Genomic DNA, 19,008 nt, shown 5'->3' on the forward strand with positions numbered 1-19,008 from the left:
ACTCCTAGAGGCTAACTTGTGCTCTTTCACCTTCTTCGACTCTTCTTTTGTATTAACAGCTAAGTAATTCTTAGTTAAGTCATTAACCCAGGAGGGACACACAAGAATATTGGCTTTTCTTCTCTTGAATAATTAAAACGGGAAGAAACCTGTGCTCGAATGGGAGGTAAACCCATAAGTCTTCACTTTACCAAGTAATTCACTTTTCCAACATAGATTATTTGAAATGGCACATTGGTTGGTCTCCTTAATACCTCTTTTCTTCAAAAATTCTTCCATCTCACGAGAGAAGACTCAATGGAGTTGGTAATGGCAATTTCTGGCCATCTGAAAATATGTCCAGGAATATACCAAAAGATACTTGTCAGTACTTGCATAATGAATGGGACCTAAAATATCGAAGGAAATCTCTTTCCAGGGTTCCTACAGAATGTCTCTTATGATTATGGGTTGCACTCTACATTTGAAGGTTTTGTCAGCATTGCAACACTTTACACATTCTTGTACCACACGCTCCACCGGAATATCCATCCCTGGCCATCAATACAAAAGTCTTAACCTCTCTTTTGTCTTTGAGATCCCTGGATGACTCTCAGGGGCAAGATAAATCAAAGCCTCCCTCAGGGACAAGGGGGGAATAAGTCTAGTACCCCTAAACACAAGGACAATTCCTCCTTAACTCTCCAAAAGGTTTGTAATACTTCATTATTCTTGTCTGAGTTGGAGCATCCAGTCCCTATTTTTCCTGCCACAGTTTGACGGACAGAATCTTTATTGACTTCTGCCAACCACTCATCCTCTCTAATTATGCCTTCACTAATCACGCACACATCCAAGTTCTCATCTTCATCATCAATATCCTCACTTGCATCACCTAAGTAGACTAAACGGGAACAACAATCGGCCACCCGATTCTTTGCGCCTGGAACATATTCAACATTAAAGTGAAACTCTTGTAGGCCAATTACCCAGTGCCTGATCCTGGCAGAGACCGCATCCAAGCCTTTCCTTCCAAAGATTTCTTTGAGAGGTTTATGATCCGTTTTCACTATAAACTTGCTCCCCCACACAAACTTCCTTAGTTTTTGTGCAGCGCAAGTAACAGCCAGGGCCTTTTTCTCTATGACTGAAAAAATCAGTTCTTCCCTTCTAAGGCCCTTGGAGATAAACAAGATGATCCTTTCCACACCAACATGTTTCTGTAATAAGACTGCCCCAGGACCTTTTGAACTGGCATCGGACATAACAATAGGCTCTTGTCCCGGCTCAAAACTTTGAAGACTGGAAGATCTTTTAAGCATTTCCTTTTTTTTTGCAAAATTCCAATTCACATTCATCATTCCAAACAAAAGGAATGCCTTTTTTGAGAAGAAGCCTGAAGTTTTTGGTCGCTGCCCCCTGCTTTGCCAGCCATGTCCTGGAGGACCCCCATACCCATCTCCGGTGTTTTTGCCCGGTGCTTGTGTAGCTGACACTATTGTCTGCTGGTGCGCAGCGCAAAGCCTCCTACCTGTGTCCCTGCTTGAATTCTGCACAACATTCCCAAAATGGCTGACACACATAATCAAATAGATAAAGGACTACCTACCCCTAACCAACTACCAAGAGACAAGGACTAGGACTCCACCTACATCGCTGAACAGCGACATAGGACTTCACCCAGAGAGGTATTACTATGGAAAGAGCTATAGGACTACTCCCTTGAGAGGAACACCACAACCTAACTCTATGTACAGTGACATAGGACTACACTCGGAAGATATGATTCATGGAAAGAGTAATTGGACTACTCACCGGAGCCATACTATCGCTGGCTAAGCTAGCAGCCATCTTGGAATGGCTTATTTCTCATCTTTTTACAACATAACATGCGCCTGTCTTAAACCCACTTTTATTTAATCCACAAAGGCATTGAAAATAGCACTACCTACTTTATTTGTATAATCCTAAACTTCCGCTCTCCTTATGGGGCACTGGATCCTGGACCTCTTCACTAGAGGACCTGCTAATACAAACGGGGTGAATATCCATTGATCATTGGATGGCCTAATTCTATTCTGATTTTTATTCTGATTTAACTCCGATTTGCTTCTATATTTCTGCGGCCCATTTGAGACATAACTCATCCTCTTAACACATCCCCCGATTGACCTATCGCATAGGACAGACGTATTGTGGTCGCTACCCCTATATCTCACCACCCTTAACTGACCTACTGGGCGGAAGTTCTCCCCTCTCTATCTATCATGGCAGGGCCCCGCCTGACCCCCACGTGCGACAATTACTACACCGTTGACTATCCTCCTAAGCTCTCCAAAACCGCCAAGAAATCCTTCAAACACTCAATCCTAAAAAGGCACCCTGAGACCCTGGTCTCCGACCTATGTTTTAGCGCAGACAAGGGCACAGTCATCAATGACCTCATCTTCTACTCCAGAAAAACGTCCCTTTGGTGTAAAGCCTACTCGAACCTCCTTAAGATACTTGAAGCCAGAAACATTCCACATGGCAGCAAACTCACGATCATTCCATCCGCAAACCTGCATGCCGACCTCACCATCACCCTCTACAAAAACAGCATCATCCTTATACAAGCTCCTCCCAGAGACCTCACTAAATTCTTCACCTGTCTTAAAAAATAAGTGCACGACCCTCCTCTGCCCACGCCCCCCGCAACACCCCTCGCCCAATCCGCCAAGGGTGCCTAGCCTTTCTCTAACCTCCCATGCTGGAGATCACGACATGGGTCGACCTAGCCCTAATACCACGCCACCAGCGCATACTAACAACTGTGTGCCTATAACACTGATCTCAGGCCTGCTAGCTCCCACCTCTCATTTGGCTCCCACCTCTCCTTTGGCTACTCAAAGCCCCTTACAGCTCATGTCCCTAGCAGCCTTAGCCCCATTACCATGCAACCGGCACATGCCAACAGAAACGTTACTAAACCCACAACCTCCTGCCCGCAAAATCTTCCCCCCCATCTGATTTTTGAAACTCCTGCTAGGGCTCACAACACTGGTCGTCCTAATCATACCACTAGGCTACCAGCTCTCCCCATCAGAATCACTCCCATCTCATTGGCAACCTGCCCACATGTGCTTCCCTCGTATAGGGATGTTGATACTCTCCAGCGCAGAGCCACCGAACTTACCCTGAGCATCCACAATGCCATCCTGGATCTAAAGAAACTCATGCACCTCACTGAACTCTCTTGCTCGAATCTCAAGCTCTCGCAGAGCTCTATCCTCCCCCCTTACTCCGAGCCCCTCCTTCACCCATTACCCCTATCCCTGAGACACCTGCGCCCCCGCAAGCAGCCATGCCACCTATAGGAGGACAAAGTTGTGGCCCTCCTCCTTTCCTACAATCCTTCCCCTATCATGACTAGCCCTCTAGACCTCACTGAGGACAAAGTTGCAGCCCTCCTATCTAGCTACGAATCTGCCCTGACAACCCCTTGCCCCTTAGACTTGAATGACGAACACCCTATCTGCACAGTTGCAGCCAACCCCAACAGACCCTCTACTATCCGCTTCAGAGGAGTAGTCAATAGCAACCTAGCGATAGTACCCATCTCTGCCCCTACCCCCGACACACACTCTGACCCCCATCTATCCGGGCTCCTAATTAACTGCCGTTCTGCAGTAAAGCATGCCTCAGATGTCGCTGATCTCATCCTGAGCCATAATTCGGACCTAGCGATCTTGACTGAATCTTGGCTCACCGAATCCTCATCGCCCTGCCTAGACCTCTTAGCCCCACCCAATTACAACATCGTAAGACTAGACAGGCAATCTAAAAAAAAAAGGAGGTGGCATTGCCTGCATTTATCGCTCTTCCCTCCTTGTTACAGAACTTCTGGGTGATCCCACAAACTCCTTTGAATACCTTGCTCTCTCCATTTGCAACAACAGCACCCAAATGTGCAGACTTCATATCTTTTACCACCCTCCAGGCAAAAATGACACCTTCACTGACCATCTTATATAAATCATCACAACCAAGGCTTCCCCTAACTCTAATGACATTTTCCTTGGTGACTTCAACTTCCACTGGAACGACCCCAAAGACCCACAGGTCAATGCCATCAGAGACTTCCTGGCCAACCAAGCCCTTACTCAAGTCTGCACACTCCCTACTCACACAAAAGGCACCACTCTAGACTGGATCATCGCCAAGGACTCAGCAGTCAAACTTATCTCTATCGTCCCTTGTGACTGGTCCGATCACCACGCTATTTCCTTCCTTCTGCCCGGCACCCACAAGACATGGACACCTCAACCCATAATCCCCAAACGATGAGTTAGAGACTCCAAAAACCTAGTTCACTGAAAGTTGGCTGCGCGCTGTGAGACTGACCTCCCCCCTCATCTCACCTCTGTCCTCAGCCTCACTGAACATTACTCCTCTACCATATCCAACATTCTCGATGACCTTGCACCGCTAAAACTTAAAAGAACCCAGACCAAAGACCGGAATCCTTGGTTCAATGAATCCCTCAACAAGGAGAGGAGAGTCATGTGGCAGACAGAACGTAACTGGAAACAACACCCGTCGGCAGCCCACCTAAAACTTCTCCGACAGGCCAGAAATGCCTACAATAGGAAAATCCTCAACTCGAAAAAAGAATTCAGAACAGAACTAGATAACGCCAAAAATCGACCTTGCAAGTTATTCGACTTGGTCAAACACCAATCCAACATACTAGCAAAAACCTCTAAAGAAACCCCTAAATCGCTAATATCTTGTGAAGATTTTTCCTCCTACTTCTGCAACAAAATCTCTGCCTTAGGAATTGAACTCGAAAGTGCAACTCTCTCCCTAACTCCGTTGGCTCTCCCCCCGTTGCCCTCCCAGACATCACCCAAAAACCATGCCCATTGGTCCAGCTTCAAAGTCTATGACGACCACTCCGTCTCTAAAATTCTTTCCTCCCTCAACCCGAACAATCACTTCAATGATCCTCTCCCCTCTAACTGCCTAGTTACCGCCTCTCAGGCTATCATCCCCTCTTGGACTGCCATAATCTATGCCTCCTACAACTCTCTCAAAGCTGTCCAAGTCGCCCCTATTTTAAAAAAAACCTACGCTGGATCCTTCCTCCCTTGACAACTATAGACTTATTTCCAACATCCCACTCCTAGCCAAAGTTCTTGAAATATGTGTGCAACAGCAACTGAGCCTACACATCACTAACTTCCACTTACTGGACGACTCCCAATCCGGATTCAGACCTGGACAAGGCACCGAAACCACCCTCCTCCACATCGTGGATGATGCTCTTCAAGCCCTGGATCAAGGCAATACCTGTCTCCTTATCCTCCTAGATCTATCTTCGGCCTTTGATACAGTCAACCATGAAACACTTCTTGAACACCTCAAACTCAGGATGGGTTTGGATGGCACCGTTTTTGAATGGTTTAGGTCCTTCCTCCAGAATCACTCACAGAGAATCCTAATTACTGGCAACCTATCCGCCCCCTCCCCGATCACAGTGGGAGTCCCTCAAGGCTCAACCCTGTCCCCTACTCTTTTCAATCTTTACCTGGAACCACTCGCAGAGGTGCTACGCACTGCCAATATTGCCTAACACATGTATGCTGACAACACACAGATCTACATAAAAATCTCTTCTCCTAAGGACATTCTCTCCCTGAATGAGGCCTTGAAGCTGACTGTCCACTGGCTCACCTCTAACCAGCTCAAACTTAACGCAAAAAAAAAAAACTGAGTTTCTCCTCATCTCCCCATCCAAAACCAATCCAGACATCCAAGAATGGATCAAGGCCATCACAGCGCTAAACTGCTCTCCTACCAATGTGGACTCTGCTAAATCCCTGGGAATAACTCTTGACGGCAGCTTGAACATGCGTGGCCACATCAACTCGATGGCTAAAGCTGCCAGATTTCACCTGAGTTACCTAAGAAACTTGAAACACTTCCTCGACCCTCCCGATCTAAAAATGGCAACCCAGGCACTAGTCATCTCTAGACTAGAATACGGTTGTTCTACTCTTGCAGGTCTACCTAAAAACTCTCTGGCCCCACTGAAACCCTGCCTCAATGCCGCCGCCAGACTCTTAACCGGTTCAAGGAAATTCGACCACATCTCTCCCCACTTGAAAGCCCTGAATTGGCTCCTTCGCGAGGCCAGAATCCAACTTAAGATGGTCTGCATTACTCACAAAGCTCTATACTCTAACTCCACTGCCTTCCTTGCCCAGAAACTCGTGATATCCGGAGGAGCCAGAAACTCCCGGTCTGCCACAGACCTCCTGCTCCAACCAGCTCGTTTCCAGAAAAAGAAAACCTACAATCGGGCCTTCTCTGGGGCCGCTCCAAGAATATGGAACTCTCTCCCGCCTACCATCAGAAGACTGTCATTTTTTGCATGCTTCAAAATGGAGACCAAAATTTCCCTTATGGGCAAATTCCATAATGACCGCATTACAATCTCCTCTACGTCCTTGTACCACCCTCCATGACAGCTTTATCCTTGACTTTCCCGGATGATACTTCCCGGCCTCTGGGCTTCCAACCCGGGAGCTGAGTCTACTCACTCTCTTTTATAGTAACTCTACCTGTTTTTATCCCAAGTCTATCCGGAACTTGTTACTGCCTGTTTTGCCTACTATTTTGTACATAACCCTTGTTTCCCTTTGATATCTTCCCCTCCTATGCCCTTTGTATACCACCCCTCAATCAGCGCTCTGATACCTTCAAGGGTCTGGTTCGCGCTCTATAAAACATTAAAATAAATAAATAAATAAATAAATAATTAAATAAGATAATCTAGTTGCTCCAAATTGAATTTACACTTACTGGCTTTTAACATAACCCCATTTTCTTTGAATCTCTTTTATACTTCGCATACCCTTTGGTTGTGTACAGTGGTATCTCCACCATAAATAAGGACATCATACTGATAAATCATAATACCAGATTAACCTTTTAACATTTTCTCCATTACATGCTGAAACAGCAGTGGCAGATATCAGTTCGAACAGCATGCGTACAAATTTAAAAGTGCTGAACGGAGTAACAAACATTGTTAGGTCCTGAGACTCATGGTGAAGTCTAACTTGGTGGTATGCCAATGTGAGATCCACAGTTGTAAAACACCACGCCCCTTTCAACATGACAAGCAAATCATTAATGTTCGGAAGGGGATAGTGGTCCTCCATGATGTTCTTATTTAGCTCGTGCAAATCCACACAAAGGCGAACTTCACCATTAGCCTTCTTCACCATAAATACTGGAGCCAACCATTGAGTACCTTCCACCTCTTATGATGCCATTATCTCGCAATTTATCCAAATCAGCTTTCATCTTTTCCTTGACAATTAAAGGTACACCTCTAACCTTGCTTACAATTTGTTTGCCCCTTATTTAATTTTTATCTTATGTTCCTATTTCTCAATACAACCTAGTGATGTATTTATTTTTGTATTTGAAGTTTTATATAGCGCTGGCTCCACTCAGGGGTATCAGAGCGCTTAACATTGTTAGGATGATGTTCAGAAGAATACAGAACAATTGTATCAAAAGTTGCAATCAAGCATGGTACGCAAAAATAGCATAATGGGTGCTTTAGAGTCATTGGAGAGAGAGAGAAAGAAAGGGCAGTTTAAGAAGAAATATCATGAAAGGATGTCGTAACAAATTATACTTCTGTAAACATATGGTAGGTTCATTTATCAGACTCAAGCTGGCAGGTAGGGTGCGTGAGTTAGGTGGGATGTGGGTTGTTGGGTTGTGGAGAGGATGGAGCCGGGTGTATATGGGGGGTGGGAGGGGGATGTAGGGGAGAGGGAGAGTGTATTTGGGAGAAGGGAGAGTGTAGCAAGTGCAGTAAGAGAGGGATTATGAACCCCAGAATTCGTTGAGCAGGTGTATTTTAAGGTCTTTTTTTCAATTGAGATAGGAGGGGTTTTCTAGTAGATTTTTAAATAGGGTATTCCAAATGCTGGGGGCCTTTTCCAGAGAAGCATCGGGATTGTGAGCCTTGTTTTTTTCAGAAGAGGGGAGATGAAGAGAAGAGAGTTGGTGCTTCTCAGCAGGCGGGTGCAACGTTGAGTTTGTTTGAGAGGTATGCGGAGTCTTTTGGTAAAGTGTTTTGTGCATAATGCAGGCAATTTTGTAGGAGGATTGTCCTTCCATAGGAAGACATTTAAGGGCTATGAGGGCAGACGAGCTGTGGTTGAAGCGTGTACAGTCCGTTGCCAGCCTAGCCGCTAGGTTGAGAACAGATTGGAGGGGGGCAAGGTGAATTTTGGGAGTTCTGGAAATTAAAGCATTTCCGTTGTCAATTTGCGAGAGGGCTAAAGATTGGACAACCGATTTGAAATCTTCAGCTGGAATAAAAGGTTTGATTTTTTTGAGGTTACGGAGTGTGAAGAGTGCTCCCTTTGCCAAATTGTTTATATGGGAATTAAGCGTTAGCTTATTGTTGATGGGGATGTCAAGAGATTTTACTGATTCAGCGAGGGAGAGAGAGCAGTTTAGGGCATTAAGGTCAGTGATCCAAACCGTAATGGGGAGAGGATTGTTTTTAGGAGTGAAAAGAATGATTTCAGTTTTGTTTGGATTGAATTTGAGGTGATAGGAGTAGAACAAAGATTGGATCTTGATTAGGGCAGTGTTGAGGAGTAAGACATCGGGGTGGGATTTAATTTTATAGTACAGTTGGGTGTCATCAGCATACATGTGGTAGTTAATTCTGACTTATTTGAGTATGAGGGTAAGGGGTTCCATAAAGAGGTTGAAGAGAGTGGGAGAGAGGATAGATTCTTGAGGGAAACTGAGGGACACAGGTGTCGGGGCAACAGATGTAGTTTTGAATTTTAATTTGTTGGGTTCTGTGTTGGAAGTAGGAGGTGAACCAGTTAAGGACAGTGCCATTTAAGCTGAAACGATCATGGAGTGCATTAAGGAAGGTTGAGTAGTTAACTGTATCAAATGCAGCAGTGTAATCGAGAAGAATGAGTAGGCAGGCCTCCCCCTTATCCAGGGCGAGGCGGATATCATCCACTATATTAAGCAATGCAGTTTCTGTTCTGCAGCCTTTGCGGAAACCGGATTGTAGAGGGTCTAGTACAGTGGTCCCAAAGTTTTGGCTCCTGAGGACCCCCATTGAGGCAGCACTGGAAGCCGGGACTCCCTAGCAATCTGTATGATTTAAATTTCAAACATTAAAACAGTAATTCGAAAAAAATAAACACAAGACACATAGTCGAATTACTAAGGATTTTAGTAGTTTATATTGAAAGAATATGCAAAAAACTTAAAACTTTATTGGGAAGGTTGGTGCTGCATCTCCATGACTAACTTTTAAATGGTTGGTTTTATTTCACACTATGAGGCTCCTGCTCATGTCAGGGCCAGACTGGAAACCCAAAGCAGCCCTGGCAAATGTTTTCAGACCACTCCCCACAGGATGCACACCAAGTGCAGTGAGTGAGTCGAACCACTACAAAGGGGACTTTGGGAGGCTCTCCCCCCAAAGACAATTTAGGAAACAATAGTGCATTCTACAACACATTTATCATTATATATTGAATTGTATTAGCTTTTAAAGAATAGTAAATGATGACATTACTATGCACCAGGATACGATAACCTTTGTTTGGGTTCTTCAATGATTCCCTTTTTATCACACTCCAACAGTGCCTCTCATCTCTCCATAGTCCCTCTGTCACATGGATTTCATTTGTTTTATAGCATCTCTCATACCATTGTAGGATGTCAGAGCACTTTACAACACACACACATATAGGGCAGATTTACAAGACCCTTGCGCAACCGGTGCATCACAAAAAGTGACGCTCCGGCAGCACATTTTAGTGCCCCATATTTATAAGGACAGGAAAAGCCACCCTGCGTGACTTTTCCTGTTCTTATAAATATGGCCCCTTTGCACACAGCACTTTGTATGAAAGGTGCATTTCATGGGATTTGCTGTGAGTGTTCCCAAGCAACCAGACAGATTTCCAGATTTACGAGAAATCATGAATCTGGAAATCCGTCCGAATGCTACACCTCCCCAAGGGAGGCGTAGGGAGGTGCAACAAGAAGATATTTATTCATTTCTCCTCGTTGTTTAGGATAATGTAATCCCCTCTAGTGATTGTATATGTGCAGAAAGTGAATCCTACCTGAACATAAACAATCTCCCCACAACGCAGGCATCCTTGCACCATGGTACAAGGGTGCCTGTGCCGGCGCATGGCAGCAGTTTGTGCACCAGCGCAGAGAGAGCACTGAGATGCAACATACTATGGTAAATATGTTGCATCCCTGTGCTTTGAAAGTGACTGGGTGCGGCGCAGCCAAATGGCTTGCAGCACTCACTGAGTCACTTTCCTTGTAAATCTTCCCCATAGAGGCAATGAGTCATACATGTAATTACATAAAGCATAGGTGGCTACTAGTTGTAGGATTCACATGTCATTCATATTGGTAGGCATAACACAGTGTTTAGTATTGACTTTAACAATGAAACTTTATTTCCATTCAAATAAATCTTTTTAGCAGCATCAGGATAATGAAAGACTGAGAAGAAACTTAAGTTACTATCTTGTACCATGCAGTTTGCAAACATATTTTTGATGCACAGTAACTAAAGAATCTCTGTGACAAAAGCAGTAACCCATTGACCTATGCAGATCAAATACAGTTACAAAAAAATGCAGGCACACTTTCTTTGCAAGTCATTTTAACCCTCTGTGCTACATTAAATAAGTCAATCTGCCACTGAACAAAACTCCTCTCTCTCCAGCAGGATCATTAATCACTGGTGTTATCTTGACACTTTTATTGTTGCTCTAAAACTTCTAATTATACTTGGAACATTTGCAGTGCTTTTAAAACTGCTGCCTGAGGACCCCCTGGGAAACACTGGTCTAGCAGTTCGAAACTGTCAATGTGTTTATCTAATTGAAGAAGGGCACATTTTCAAAGGGATTATGGAGAGAAGGGGGAGGTTGGAGATGGGGCAGAGGTTCTTCGTGTCATTAGGATCGGCTTTGGGGTTTTTAGGGATGGGTGTGATTTGTCCGAGTTGGAGGGAAACAGGGACGCACCCCGTCGAAAGGGAAGAGTTAATGATATTGGTCCAGTAAGGGACGATGACATGCTTTAGATCATGGGCAAGGGAAGATGGAAGTGGGTCTTCTGTGTGAGAGGACAGTTTTAATTTGGATAAGATGTTAGAGACTTCAAGTTCTGACACGGGATTGAAATTATGCCAGGAGGCATTGTTTTTAAGTAGAAGTTTAATGAGGCAGGATTCAGGCAGGGTAGATGAGGGAAGGTAAAGGGACAGAGTGGGGGGGAACATAGGGGGAGTGTGGTGCTGGGGTAACATCAAGAGAACATTGGGGGTGGGAGGGGGCTGAGTTATCTGGAAGGATTGATCAATTTTGGCAATTTTTTCGCTGAAATAGGATGCAATTTCTTCACATTTGTTAGTGGAGGCCAACAAGTTGAGGGGGGCCGGGGAGGTTTGGTTTCTAACAATGTTGAACAGTTCTCTGGGTCGGTTCTTTTCATGGGTGAGTTGCGAGCGGAAGAAAGATGCCTTTTCAGAGAAAATGTGTTTTTAATAGGTAGATCTAGAGATTCTAAGGAGGGCTAGATGGGAGGGGGAAGGATGATGTCTCCATGTTCTTTCCGCGAGTCTTAGTGAGCGTCTTTCATTGTTGAGGTCAGAGGTAAACCATGATTTGGAGGGGATATTTTTTAGTGTGTTAATTTTGGGAGGGGCAAGTTGATCTAAACCCTCAGAGACAGTTTCAAGATTTGATATGTAGAGGGGTAGATTATTGTGGATGAACTGAAGCAGGAAGTGATAAGCAACAGTAGCAGAGATCAACCACCTCAATGCTCCTCGCTGGCATGGTCTGCTGATGGGCAGACCTTGATTGCTGGGTACACGGATAACCTCATCAGAGTGTGGCAGGTCACCATCGGGACACGCTAAATAAGCAGACGAAAAATATGCCTTAATTTCTGTTCAGAAAAATTAAAAAATTAAAAGATAAGGATGCCAAAGGTATCTCCCCAGAAGGATTCAGTTATCTCCAAACAAATAAGAACTGTAAACGAATCACAGCTCACTCACCATATTCAGATCGAGATCTGAATAGCCTCTCGAGGAGAACATTTAAAAAACAAATTGAGTGAGGGAGACATGTAGGAGGCAGGGGTAGCCCTCTAAAGCTGTCAAAATGGTCCAATGGCAACATTTTGCTGTATCTCAGAGGTTGGAGTTGGTGATTGACTGAGAGTTTTCCTTAGCACGCCGTAACAGTAGCATTCACAGGTATACTTTCAAGAGCTTATATGGAGGTCTAAAAACTAAAAATGCGTCTGATATTTTTAAGTTAAGTACAACTCCATGTTAAACACCAAGTCTAACGTAAAAAAAGAAAATCTTCAAATATTTCACCAGCATCATCATACAGACACATATCAAAGAGAAGTAACGAAGATATGAGATGTCAGACTCCTATCCTTTGGAGTGACACCACTGATCCGTTGAGTGACCCAGAATAATCTAACCCAAGGTGTGCCTCGAAAGAGGGCGAAACATATCCATTCATACTTACTCCTTGAGCCATAAATGAGATAGCCAGAATATCGAAATAAAAAATGGAAAGTGGGTCTGTGTGGACAAATATGTTTGCTGCATATACCAACCACAGATAAACTTTTGAACAACTATTGTCTCAATTGGACAGTGCAGTTGAAGAATGCTTTTTAGCTTCCTTGTTCCGAGGGACCTTTCGAAGTTTATCTGGAGATAAAGTAAAATCAACAAGAGAATACCCATAGTGAAGGACAAAACGATTAAAGAAAATATAACGAAAAGATGTAAGATTATTATCGCCAATGCCCGGGTAGGCTTTCCGGAATAAAATGTTGTCTTGCTGCAGGACAAACTGAACCAGGACTTAGCAGCCTTTTGGATGGGGTGAGAAGGCTCTAGAGATTGCAATATACGGAACTGAATCTTCAGGAGGACTAAATAGTCAGCAACTCTGGTGAAGCAACTTGCTAGTGACATTGAGACTCACCAAGAAACTAGAAAGGCATGGCTTTACCTGAATATTGTACATGATTACCCCCAGGACACTAAGTCTCATCAGCAGTTTTTTCAAGGGTCTCCATTGGGCTCTGTATTGAGCCCTGCCACAGGCGGTCCGTTATTTTCCGGTCTGCAGTGACAGCAGGCACATCTGAAGTGCTCGTGCTCACACTGCTCACTTCTCACTAGTGGAGAGGTTACGGCATGACATCATGCCATGTGAGCGTTGTAAGGGAAGGAAAATCCTTTAAAGAGAGCCATTTTTTCTCTGGATTTCCCTTTTCTTTTTGAAACTCGGGCGCAGCAACATTGTCGTGGTGTCACCAGGGCTTTAAATTGAAGCTTTTTCAATACTATGTTCAACAAGCCATAGTTGCTGCTTATTTATCTTATGCAACTATCATCCATTGACAAAGACAATAGTCCTAACTTGTTGTAGGTATGATATTACTTGTTGTATTATATATCAGGATGCAATGACAGGAAAAGCCACACCCTTAATTACACTGCCCACATCCCTTTGAGAGACCCCCATTTTTTTCATCCCTCTTAAAGCCCTGATTACCCCTCTTTCGAACCTAAACTGTATGTGTGCGATAGACTAACACAAAAAATGCTTCCTTGTTAATGCAGGGCCCACTTCCCAAGATGTGCTTTGCTCACCCTGCACCATTGCATGCGTATAAATGTATTTGATTACCAGCTCATACAGCAAACCTTTGATTAATTATCTCTTGCACTGTCATCTATCTCTCTCCCAATGCTGGAAAGTAGGGGAATACTGCTGGATCCAATTTCTGGCAGCTTTTTTTGGTCTGGATCTGGGATTTGTCCTACAAGGGAAATATGCTGAATTTGTCCTGGTGTCATTCTCCGACACAGGACATAAATCAGCACCTCCGCACATTGTCTGTTTTCTGTTCGTGAAAGGTATCAGCAGGCAGCACAAGGGGGAGTTGTTATTTTCACTTCCTGTTGGGCCCAAAATAAAGGCCTGATTTAAAAAGCCATCAGCCCTTCTTATGTTCAAGTATCATCATGGCTCGGAGCCACCTGGAGCCTAACATCTAGATGCAAATGTTGTGGAAGGAAACAAAGGCACAGAGCTTATCATTCCACAATTACTTTAAAGAAACTATGACTTGGAGGCAGGTTATTGACTTTATACAACACCCTATGTAAGTGATGTGCTAGCACTGTAAACATACAAGATAGATGTATCTGTTTGTATGAATAGTTACACAAATAATGTTTTTAAAATGGCACCTATTAATTTTTATAAATGTATTTATTTTATAACGCTCTCATCCCCGTGCAAGGTGTCAGAGCGTTTTAAGGCATGTACTGAGATACATAAAAATCATACCAGTGTGTAAATCAATGTACAGGAAATACAACATAAGACAATGAGGGTTATGGCGTGTAAGAGTAACACATCACCCATACTAGTAAACATTATATATTAAGAATGAATAGTCTGGAGAAACAAAAAGTCACGATATAAATGTAACATCGTCATTGGGGCTGTCTGTACTAACAAGACTTTATACTTCTTAAAGGAACCCTTCATTGCAATCTTAGAATAACAATAGATTGAGAAAAAAACAATAAGGATCTGAACCCATGACTTGTAGTTTGCATGCACTTTCTTGAAGCCAGTAAATAGATCACTCTAGCATTGCAAACTATGCATCAAGAGTAACAAATTGGTCTCAGTGTGAAAAGAAGTAGCCCTTTACCTATCAACATAAAATACAAATCTGTGATCTGCATGTTGCATGTATTATGCAGCAGGCACATTAACCCTCTATGCTACATTATGAGTTAAAAGTGTGACTGGACAAAACACAGAACTCTCCCAGAACTTTATTAACCACCAGAGTTATCTTACCACCATTATTATCCCATCAAAATTGCTGGGCCCACAAAGACCTCTGCAGCAGGTTTTTTACCTCTATAAGATATTTTAAATACCGCCTTTGTGACAAATTAAGCGAACTAGACCGGATTTACTGTCAGGTCTGTCCTTGCTGCCAACTGATTTCCAGATTTTACTTTAAATAAATGTATATGTTGACTGTCAGACTCTGTTGTGCTTACTCCACCCCTTGTAGCTCCACCCCCTTTCTCTGCCACACTTTATTCCCACATTTATAGGTTCAAGAAGTAAATATTTCCAAGTTCCAGCACTGCTCTGTCCTGAGGTTTGCTTTTAATCAGATATTGATGCACCAAATGTTAGTGGCCTGCAGAGCCCTGTAGTCGGAGTAACTGAAAATCAAAGGAGCGAATATTCATGTCATTCACTGGATTCCAAATAAGAATAAATGCTGCTGCATTGGTGTTTTTACTTTGCTGCACATGGCTATTAGCAAACTTTAAGTATATTAAAGAAAATGTGACCTTGACTAATTTTCTTGCACCTACTAATGTCTAACGCTATCAGTATGAAAACAGCAGCTGGTGGTGACAGGCTCGCGCCCCCTCCCTTGACAGTGAGCACAGCTGGGTACCCAGTTCTTTGACTGCAAGCAGAGGGAGAGGAGAAGGCGTATTAATCCCTTTCTCATAGCAGGCCTTCTGCTCCTACAATCGCCAGTCAAACTAGTGAGGGGCTCAAGATTTTTGTGTAAAGTGCTCCGAATGGTAGGTAGGTAAAAAAATGCCAGTTTAAGGGAACCAAGTGGAGTTATGCTTAGGTGCATACAAGAGATTGTGAATAGAAGCTTCCTGCAGAAATGGTATTGGCAGCCGTCTAACATGTGGTGCAAATACCATGCCGGCATTCCAGTCCCATTCCTGTAATCCTAAATTCCCGCCACTTTTAAAACGGCAGGCGCCGCGTGGCATGCGCTGGGTTTTGTGCGGCAGCAGCTGGTGCAGGGTCATTTTGCTCGTGTTCACAGGGAGTCTATTCTAACCCAGCTTAATGTCACGCGCGAGAAGATGCGACAGGTGCTGGCTTGATTTCGCCCCTAAAATGGTGTACTGTGGAAAATGTGATTTTGCAGGAAAAATACTGATTGGAAGCGTGCCCAATGTCTTCTGAAACCAGCAGTATGTATCCCTCCTCGTCTGAGCTTTAATTTCTGTTCACGGGCAGTGGAACTTCTGCGCTGTCGGAGCATCGGGATTACAGCTCTCCAGGTGAGACCACCGAAGGCTAGGCTTCTGAAGGATCAAGCAGCCGAGCAGCAGACTTCCCGAAGCTCACCTCAAAAAGAAATATTTCAAACACTTCCTTACACCATTAGTCTTAATTATTCATCACAATCCCTAGCGCTCACTCCTTCATTCTGCCAACGGCAAACACCTTTGGAGAAGTCTATTATAAAGTGACCAGATGAATATTGCAGGCAGGTTAATGGTCTGAGTCATTCACACAAAGGAAAGGAGCAGTCTGATGTAAAACCAAACAGAATATAACAGTAAATCTGCCGGGTGTACCGGCTGATCTCTTTCATTAAAAGAGGGTAATTGCAGCTTGGGAAGGCGGTGGAATTGAGAGGGCTATGGTAATAGCTCCCTCTCATATGCTATACATCTCTTACTCCTTTCCCTGCATTACACCCTCAGGTGGAGAGACCTAAGACAAGGCAATAGCACCACTGCGGTTATCACCACACCACACCTGACACTAAAATGCATCCACTGAACCAAAACAAAGACAATCACACTCCTAAAGGTGTACAGAAGTTGAACAATAAGTATCCTTGTGAAAAATTTGTTGGGTGCAAGTGGGTATCAGCTACTGATCAAAGGTGTGAATATCAAGCCACAATGCGTCGTTCCTGGAAGGGAGAAAAGTCCCCACCTTGCACACTGTAGGAGTGGTTATCGCTGTGTGAGCTAGTTCAGAGCATGTAGGTACATATCAAAACAATATAGTCAAGGATAATTGATCCAATCTTCATGTATTGATATTTATTAGTCAATTGTATAGTGGCAATTTCATCACACTATATGACTTATATTCTTCATTATGTCACTTTTCGACATCGTTATTTGCACAACCCTATGCATTTCGGGACTTTCAGGGGATAATTCCTAGAAAGCAATGAACGTCTATTTAATCAAGTAATCTGAATACAATCAACCAAACAATCCAGTATTTATCCAAAGCAGTTAAGATGTGTAAAAAAATGCAAGCCTGGGAGCAGCGCGCTAGCGTGGCGACCTGCTTCCAGACCGCCAAAGTCGGAATTAGGCCCTGACTCCCAGAATATTTTACAATATATAAATTTTGCCTATATGACACTAACCACACTAGCCATGCTAACCACAAACGAGCATCAGAAAGCTAATACATCTGTCATAGGCTGTGCAACTTTTGGTTTTGTCAATAATTATTTTGTCATGTCATGGTTTATTCAAAATGTACTGATGTGTTTTAACACTGGCTAAGAGTAAAAATATGTTTTGTCTCAAAAAGCAATCATTCCCACAGTGGTCACTAACACTCATGGGAACTATTTTATTTCTGCATATGCTCCTCGTAAAAGGGCAGGATGCAGGCACTCACAACGAAGTTAGCTTATGCTTGAAGTAGGCTAAAAAACAACCCATTCAGTATGCTGTAGTATGTGGAAGAAAAATGTGAATGACACAGTGGAAGAAGAGGCTTGGATGAAAGTCCTTAAAAATAATTATGTAATAAATATAATTTTAGCAAAATAAAAATGTCTTGGTTAACCCCAGACCTTTAAAGGAACGGGAAACATCATTTACTACGAAGTCTGTACCACGCATGAGGTTTACTACGGTTCACTTACCACGCAAGCGTCTTTTCAACGCGGGTGCATTCCACGACCGTCTTTACCACGCAACGTTCTTTCCTTCCAGTCTTCGTTCTTTCATCCTGCGTGTTCATAATTAAGAAAAAGGAACTATAAAAAAAGAGGGCTTGGGGGGGCTGAAGGGGGTTTGGGGGGGTCCCCCCCCAAAAAAATAACAAGCGGATTGAAAAAAAAAAAGAAGAAAACTGAGAAAAAAAAGATATTAAGTGCCTCTGATGATCAAGAAAAGAGCCTCCCCAGCGACGTGGCGTGTACGTCATTATAGTACTCCTATCTCTATTTTTCAAAACGTGTTTTGACGCTCGTTTCCGTGAACGGCAGCTGGTTAAAGGCGTGGAGAGGTGAGATAAGGATCCAATGTTTATGCATAAAAAATATAATTAAAGCGCATTGTAAATTAAAAAAAAAAGGTAATCTGTAGTATTGGTACGTAATAAACATCGATATTTTGCTTTGTTAGGCAGTTTTGAAATTATTTTTTGTAGCCTATCAGTATCATTATGTAAATTTTGAAGGGACGTAAGAGGTTAGTTAACGTAAAATTTGCGGAGTAGAATCCTGCGTTATCAATTGCTGCATGGTAAAGACACATGCGAAGTAAAATTCGCGTGGTAAAGCCATGCGTGGTACAGGTAAGCGTTGTATAATCATATATTCTACAGGAACTTGCATGTTGCAGGAAACCCACAAACTGTGCAAATTACAAAATCAACTCTCATTCTCTGCAGATACACCACTCACTGTCCTAGAGATGTTTCACGCTATATAACACTTTATAAATAAATAAATAATATTGTAAATGATGGTATCTTGTAAAACACAACATGCATGCAGCATCCACACAAGCACTCTCTCACTGTGTACAATACAAAATCAAACACAGTTTTTTTACGTGATTCCTCCTTGTATTTGCATTAGACCTTCGGTGTTGTAAATATAACATAATGAATAACAAGAAACATTACTTTGTACATTGACTCATTCATTCAGTCCGCTGTATTACAAGTGCCATAGGATATAATGGATTTATAAGAACAGGCTATCTTATCCCTCATGTTCGTGACAAGAGTAACCCTGCCACTAAACTCTAAATCAGGCCTTAAGATTTTTAAGGATCACTAA

General features: G+C 43.2%; 1 protein-coding gene across 1 annotated transcript in view; it reads right to left on the reverse strand.

The window, feature by feature from the left end:
• Positions 1-19,008, reverse strand: part of ST8SIA2 (ST8 alpha-N-acetyl-neuraminide alpha-2,8-sialyltransferase 2) — a 395,574-nt gene that overhangs the window by 125,356 nt on the left and 251,210 nt on the right. The gene's annotated exons all lie outside the window — the stretch shown is intronic.

The sequence above is a fragment of the Lissotriton helveticus genome, chromosome 3_1, assembly GCF_964261635.1.
Source record: "Lissotriton helveticus chromosome 3_1, aLisHel1.1, whole genome shotgun sequence".
Lineage (NCBI taxonomy): Eukaryota > Metazoa > Chordata > Amphibia > Caudata > Salamandridae > Lissotriton > Lissotriton helveticus.